Raw genomic sequence first — 8,277 nt, 5'->3', positions numbered from 1 at the left:
CAGCTAACACGTTTGACTCTAATAATCAAGTGCTCATGGGTTTCAGTTTAGAATGCAATAAGTTTAATCATCTGTGTTTGCTAGGGATGGGGAAAAAGTGTGACACCCCTCCGACCCCCAAGGACTGGAATTGTCCATCCCTGATCTATATGGTAGGACCAGTACCAGACCTGAATGAATGTGTCTGTTTTGAATATTCACGGAGACAGAATGATGTGGTTGATAGCAGAGACGTCATGCCCAAAGGGGGCACAGGGTCACTTGCCCCCTCAGATTTGTGATGTTTAAATTTGTCTTGTTATATTTTCTCTGTCATACTACTAACCATGAAGTTGGCTTTAGCTAGCCCAGATAGGATCCCAATCTCCCAACCTAATAACTACACTGAACAAAAATATAAACGCAACATGTAAAGTGTTGGTCCCAAAATCCCAGAAATGTTCCATTTGCACAAAAAGCTTATTTCTCTCAAATTGTGTACACACATTTGTTTACATCCCTGTAAGCAAGCATTTCTCCTTTGCCAAGATAATCCATCCACCTGACAAATATGGCATATCAAGAAGCTGATTAAACAGCATGATAATTACACAGGTGCACCTTGTGCTGAGGACAATAAAATGCCACTCTAAAATGTGCAGTTTTGTCACACAACACAATGCACAGATGTTTCAAGTTTTGAGGCAGCGTGCAATTGGCTTACAGACTGCAGGAATGTCCACCAGAGCTGTTGCCAGATACGTTTATGTTAATTTCTCAACCATAAGCCAAGGCGGCTTTAGAGAATTTGGCAGTACTTCTAACTGGCCTCACGACTTCAGACCACTTGTAAAGCAGCATATGGGCGAGCTGTTGGCTGATGTCAACGTTGTGAATGCCCCATGGTGGCATTGGGGTTATGGTATGGGCAGGCATAAGCTACGGACAATGAACACAATTGCATTTTATCGATGACAATTTGAATGCACAGAGATACCGTGGGATAGTGTACGTGCACAAAGTGAGTTTGTAACATGTATATCATTCTTGCTTGTTGTTCTTTATAGTTACTACCATTGCCTATTGTAAGTTGCCTCTCTGTGTTTTACTGTGTTGTGTAATACTCCGCAGGTAGCATTATGCCATTAATACAGCCCTTCCTTTGTTAATAGCGTTGTTGCTCTACTTGTGCTATCAGTTATTGTGCATATTCATTACCCCTGTTATCTGTCCATTACAGGACCACTATCATTCCACTACCTTTCCATGTCCATTTCATCCGTTTGTGTCAATAAAGTATCCTTGGATGTAACTCTGAGGTTGCCTTATTCCCCTCTTACCGAGGGAGGTGAAAGCGCAACCTGGTCTCAAAACATTTCAAGGCAAAGGGTGGCTACTTTGAAGAATCTCAAATCTGAAATATATTTTGATATGTGTAACACGTTTTTGGTTACTACATGATGCCATATGTGTTATTTAATAGTTTTGAAGACTTCACTATTATTCTACAATGTAGAAAATACACAAGACACAGAGGAGGAGAAACTATCCAACACCCTGGGAGAGAGAACGAGTGACCTCAGTCGAACTCATAGCCAGAAAGATGGGTTAGATACAGGAGAGGAGGAGGTTACCCCGGATGCCATCACCCCTGCTCCTGTGATCAGGCCAACGGGCAGGCGGAGCGAGAGGTCATAGTGATAGTGATTCACACCCAGAGAGAGACAGACAACCCATACAACCTCTTGGCTGAGATTAACCACACAGAGGTAGAGGTAGAGGGCCTTCAGGGCAAGCCAGTCAGTCTGCCTGCTCTGATCCTCAAGTCAATTGTATTTAAATTCATATTCATTAAAGATTTTTAGTCAAGACTTGAAAAGTGCCATTTATTTCAAATGATAATTATTCAGTGTCTGCAACCCTCAAGAACCAGGGTGAGTCTGGGTCCCCCTTTAACTGGGCAAACACAACTTGCATATCGTCATAGACTAGGCGGAAACGTTCATCTTTTAACTTTGCTTAAATAAAACAATGCATTTTTCATAGTGAGCAAGAGTTTTCTATGATGATTAAAGTTTTTTGGTCGCGCCCTCCACTTTTTTTGTCAAATAATACATCTAAAAAAAATGTAATAAGTTAATTATTAAAAGCATTAAAATTGGGATTGGGATGTTTCCCACTTATTTATACAACCTACTCCACAAAGTTTAGAGAAATGTTCTGAAATTAATTAAGAATTAAACAGAAGAAAATCAGAATTGAAGGCAACTATAATGCAAAGAATTTAATGGTCTATGGTTCAATCCTGTTTCTGGTCTAATGAATAATTAATATTGTTCCTCCTCTTCCTTGTGGCAAGCGCAGCAGCACACTGCCCTCCAAAGCCTGCAAAAAAAACGCCGGACTGCCCCTTTCCTCGCCCTGCATGGAACATCCAGGGTCACCTCCTTGGTGACGTGTGGGGTGACGTCCAGGGTGACCACAGCAACATCCTCTGGAAAGGGACAAAAGTGGGGCAGAATGTAAATAAATGCAAACCGTAGGTTCTAAACACTGGCCAGTTGAATGGGATCTTTTATTTCAGCTCATGAAACATGGGACCAACACTTTACATGTTATCATGATGAACGGCACCTGTCAGAGTGCTTTCTATAAGTCTTACTCACCTGCTTGGATGTCAGATGGCAGAGTGGCGTAGACGGCCACCATGAGAGGCTTTTCTTCAGGTGTGACGTCCGCAACCTCCAAGAGTGCAGAAGCAGGGTATTTATCTGTGTTAGGGGTGAGGTCCAAAACCTCCAGCTGAGAACAAGCCGGATCTGCCTCTGTGTTAGGGGTGATGTCCACAACCTTCAGGTGGGTAGAAGCCGGGTCTGCCTCTGTGTAAGGGGTGATGTCCACAACTTCCAAGTGGGACGAGACGGGTTCTGCCTCTGTGTTAGGTGTGACGAATACAATCTCCAAGTGGGAAGAGACGGGTTCTGCCTCTTTGTTAGGGGTGATTTCCACAACCTCCAGGTGAGAAGAAGCCGGGTCTACCTCTGTATTAGGGGTGATGTCCACAACCTTACGGTGGGAAGAAGCCGGGTCTGCCTCTATGTTAGGGGTGATTTCCACAACTTCCAGCTGGGAATAAGCCGGGTCTGCCTCTGTGTTAAAGGTTATGTCCACAACAACTAGGTGGAAAGAAGCCGGGTCTGCCTCTGTGTTAGGGGTGATGTCCACAAGCTCCAGGTGGGAAGAAGCAGGATCTGCCTCTGTGTTTGGGGTGATGTCCACAACCTCTAGGTGGGAAGAAGCCAGGTCTGCATCTGTGTTAGGGGTGATGTCCACAAACTCCAGGTGGGAAGAAGCAGGATCTGCCTCTTTGTTTGGGGTGATGTCCACAAGCTCCAGGTGGGAAGATGCCGGGTCTGTCTCTGTGTTAGGGGTGGTTTCCACAACCTCCTGATAGGAAGAAGCCGGGTCTAACTCTGTGTTAGGGGTGATGACCACAAACTTCAGGTGGGTAGAAGCCTTCTTAGCCTCTGTGTTAGGGGTGATGTCCACAAGCTCCAAGTGGAAAGCAGCCAGGTCTGCCTCTGTGTTAGGGATGATTTCCATAACCTCCTGGTGGGAAGAAGATGGGTCTGCCTCTGTGTTAGGGGTGATGTCCACAAGCTCCTGGTGGGAAGAAGCCAGGTGTGCCTCTTTGTTAGGAGTGATGTCCACAACCTCCAGTTGGGAAGAAGCAAGGTGTGCCTCTTTGTTAGGGGTGATGTCCACAACCTCCAGGTGAGAAGAAGCCGGGTCTGCCTCTGTGTTTGAGGTGATGTCCACAACCTCCAGGTGGGAAGATGCTGGGTCTGCCTCTGAGTTATGGGAGATGTCAACAACCATACGGTGGGAAGAAGCCGGGTCTGCCTCTGTGTTTGGGGTGATGTCCACAAGCTCCAGGTGGGAAGAAGCCGGGTCTGTCTCTGTGTTAGGGGTGGTTTCCACAACCTCCTGATAGGAAGAAGCCGGGTCTAACTCTGTGTTAGGGGTGATGTCCACAAGCTCCAGGTGGGAAGAAGCCAGGTGTGCCTCTTTGTTAGGGGTGATGTCCACAACCTCCTGATAGGAAGAAGCCGGGTCTAACTCTGTGTTAGGGGTGATGACCACAAACTTCAGGTGGGTAGAAGCCGTCTCAGCCTCTGTGTTAGGGGTGATGTCCACAAGCTCCAGGTGGGAAGAAGCCAGGTGTGCCTCTTTGTTAGGGGTGATGTCCACAACCTCCAGCTGAGAAGAAGCCGGGTCTGCCTCTGTGTTATGGGTGATGTCCACAACCTCCAGGTTGGAAGAAGCAGGGTCTGACTCTGTGTTAGGGGTGATGTCCACAACCAATGGGTGGGAAGAAGCTGGGTCTGCCTCTGTGTTATGGGGGATTTCCACAACCTCCAGGTGGGAAGAATCCTGGTCTGCATCTGTGTTTGGGGTGACAATTAAAATCCTGATTGGCTTTACTACTACAAGGCACCAGGATGTCATGACAAAAGGCATATGTCAGAGTGTTCTCTATGAGTGCTACTCACCTGCTTGGATGTCAGCTGGTAGTGTGGCGGAGAAGGCCACCACTAGGACAGGGGGAACTGGCAGGGTGTCTGCAGTAGGCTGGAAGTAGCTTTTCACCTCGTCCGCCACAAAGGCACAGACAGAGCTCATAAAAAAAGGGGTTGTGAGGTCATCCAGGGAGAAGGACTGGCTGATTCTCCCAAGGATCGACCTCACAGAGTCAAAAGTAGCAGCCCGGGAGAAAGGGGTGTGAGGAGAAGAGGCCTTCAACATGCTGGAGAGCTTCTCCCCTACGGCCACCACCATACTCACAGCCATCCCGCTTAGGAGGATGGGGTGATCTGAATGGCCTTCCTCTGGCTGAAGCCACAGGGCCAGGAGGATCCTGGGCACCAGCTCCACCACCACCTGGGATGGGCTGAGCAGGTTGCTACAGGGCTTATTGGACAGCTTGTCCTGAATGCTCCTCACAGCTCTCTCCATGATGATGTGGACCTTGGGGTCGCTGAAATCAACAAAAAGCAGCAGAGAAAGCTAAACAATGTGCAATGTTCACACAGAGAACACTGCCCTAGTTTTTTTCTGCATAGCTCCAGATGTGTAGATGAATGGAGCAAGCCGTATGCGGGGCAGTACATGGAACTCACATGTCAGCGCCAGCTGGAGAGGTGGGGTGCATAGAGCGGCGGAGCTTGCAGACAGCCTTGTGCTCCATGTCAATCATTTTTAGGCAGGTGTTTACTTCCCAGGTCTGCCGTAGGAAACAGGAAGTCCCATTAGTGTAATTTCACAACAGATATATTCTGCTGTACTAACTAGTTGTTGAAAGGCTAGAAAAGAGCTCACTGACTGATAGTCTAAGTCTCTAACTCTCATTCTCTTACCAGCCGAGCGAGTTCGTTCCCCTCCTCCAGGGTTTCCTTCCACACCCTTCAAATAAAACACAAAGCATTTCAACTTTCCTGGCTTCCTATTTATCTGTTGTTTATTTTACCCACACCTCCTGGAGTGCTGCTGGTGACAGAGAATGGCAGTGAAGGTGAGAGCTGACGTGGTACTCACCTCTCCCTAAGGGATTTTTTGCCCTGAGACACCAGCCAGTCGCTCATGTGCTCCATGGTGACATGGGGCGAGACCTGGCCTCGACTCTGGAGCAGCAGATAGTGGACCATGAGCTTCTTCTGCAAGATGAGGTAAGGTGTGAGACCGTGCCACTAAAGACCATATAATGTGCTTTCAGAAGGGCCTCTCGTAACATTTCACAACTGCTCATGTCTCACAATTTGCAAGTGATATTAAGAACTCTTATGACCATCTTCTCTAAACTGTCTTGAAATAAAACTCTTGTTTTGGGATTAAATCTATCTCTTTCTTTCTGTGGTTACTGTTTTTGTGGGATGAATCTTACCTGTTTATTGTAATATGCTTCCTCCCAGCAGGCCTGCAGAGTCTGAAAATAAAGGCTGCTTCTACAGAATTCCTTTGAAAATAATTAAAATAAGTATGCTTTATTAGGTACATTATGCACAGGCATTTACAGTATGCCAAAAGGAATATCTCCTAAAATTACCTTAGTGGGACCATAAGTGAACTCAGGAATGCTCCCAATCCTATCCATGGTCAGAGGGGGACGAAATGCAGCGCTATAAATATACGGGATGCTCTAGAGATAACAGGAATTACTTAAAGTCGCGAATGATCAATGCCTGTGGAATCGTCCAATTTGCTGCGCTGAGAATTGAGTTGTAGGCGATATTTGGTTATGTTTGGCGCAACATACATGTTTACATTCTATTGCCATGGAGAAATTGAGTTTCTAGAACCTGTTTTCTTCTATATCTTTATTTCGTGAAAGATTAAGATCTTTTTTTTGTCATAATGTGTATATGAGGACGTTGGAGCCCGTTCCGATTCATGACGCGGTTATCCAGGTGCAAGTTGCATAGACCTACTAATCAAACCTTGGCTTACAAGTTAAATTAAATTAGTATATATGCCTATACAAATCTATTGACCACGTCCATTTAAATCAATGATTGTCAATTGAAAATCTGGTTGTTGTGTTATCCTGTTGTGCGTGTCAGGTGTCCTCTTAAGCACGTTATTCCAATATTTCCTAGAATTGACGCAGGTTACACTTTTGCAAAACTACTCGGTTAAAAATAAGAGCATGAATGACAATAAAGGTATGACTTGAATTATATGTGTAGTAGTGTGATGTTGTTCCCCTAGATTATGCACCAAATTGCACACAAGGACAGTTCAAGTAGGCCAGGTCAAGAGGGGATGTTAAAAAGTTAATAATAATAGTAATTCAATGTGGTTTCTTTATTTAATTACAGCTCCATAGCTAATGTTATTTTTTGGTGTACAAACATTTTTATGTATCTATATTGTTAATACACCTAATTGTAAAAGTTGTGTATATTTTGGTTTGGTCCATCGCGGGTTATCTGTATTTATGTACCCTCTTATTGTTCTCTTTTGCCTGACCTTCAACTAGCAAGGTATGTTGTCCTTGGCGCCGTAATTTGTCGATATAAAACTGTGGTAAAGTTACACAAAGTGCTGTTACGCAACTACAGGTTTTGTTACAATGTGGACAATATAAAGATGTATGTTAACAACTTTCACCGAGCTCGCTAATTAGGGTACCTATTGTAACTCGGGAGTATTTGGGGCAGTGTTTGAGTGAGTTTCTATGTGCTCACGCAGGTGCCCGAGAGCTGTGGCTGCACCAAGGGCTAAACTATTGTGTGTTGTCTCTTCGTGTACAGGTATGTCATTTATTTTGTCAGAATTATGTTGTATATCATTTTACTTGTATTGTATAGTGTGTTGTTAGGCACTGAATGTGTGCATGCAGCACCTGTTCTCTTTTGCCTGACCTTCAACTAGCAAGGTGCCCGAGAGCTGTGGCTGCACCAAGAGCTAACATATTGTGTGTTGTCTCTTCGTGTGCAGGTCGAATAAAAATTATCCAACCATCAGAATTCCAGTTGTGGCAGTGTCCTAATTACGTGACCTGCCGACTGGTCAGCTCAAGCCGACCGCCGGAGCTGTGCATGTGGATGAGGTGCACGACCTGCGCATGTGAATTTGTTGATGGCTTACTGTAAGTGAATATATACTGTAAACAGTGAAAGTGAATGTAGCATATTCATTAGATACAGGTATTCGTGCTTATTTGTATGTTTTGGATGAATTTGTTTATTGCATTTTTTGGGGGGGGTATTTGAATGCACTAAATGCACCCGTGTTATGCTGGGGATTTTAGTGTGGGTAGAGGGAGGGGTGTCCTTCCATTTACACCAATTGTACAGTCAGCTCCTGGGAGTAGAGCGTTTGCTAGTCCTGAGTTTGCAAGCACTGGGAGGGGTAGGCTGTTTGTTCCACCTGACCAGGGTATCCCACCTCTGTCTTTTGATGTACCATCATCCACAGTACTCGGTGATAATGGGACGCCTCCGAGTCAGCTTAGTGACCTTATTAAGCAGATTGGTTCAGAGATAGGAGAATCTATCAGAGCGAGTTTACTGCAGCCTGGGGTTTCAAGTCTTTCTCCTGCCCGTCCCCCTCACCAACCCCAGCAGTTTCCCCTGCCTGAGCAGTGTGGGTCAACCTTTATTGATGCGTCCAAGCTGAATCTGGTTGTGAAGTCAGATGTTAGTGCTCCACCTCTTTTTAGGGGTGATGGCTCAGATAAGTACTCTGTCCTGGAGTGGGAGGAGTTAATGGAAGTCTACCTAGAGAAGAGGGGTTACA

This window comes from Coregonus lavaretus (genome assembly GCF_964263955.1).
Source record: "Coregonus lavaretus genome assembly, contig: HAP1_SCAFFOLD_3646, whole genome shotgun sequence".
In the NCBI taxonomy this organism is placed as follows: Eukaryota; Metazoa; Chordata; class Actinopteri; order Salmoniformes; family Salmonidae; genus Coregonus; species Coregonus lavaretus.
The sequence above is the reverse complement of the archived record's forward strand: the minus strand, read 5'-3'. Positions refer to the sequence as shown.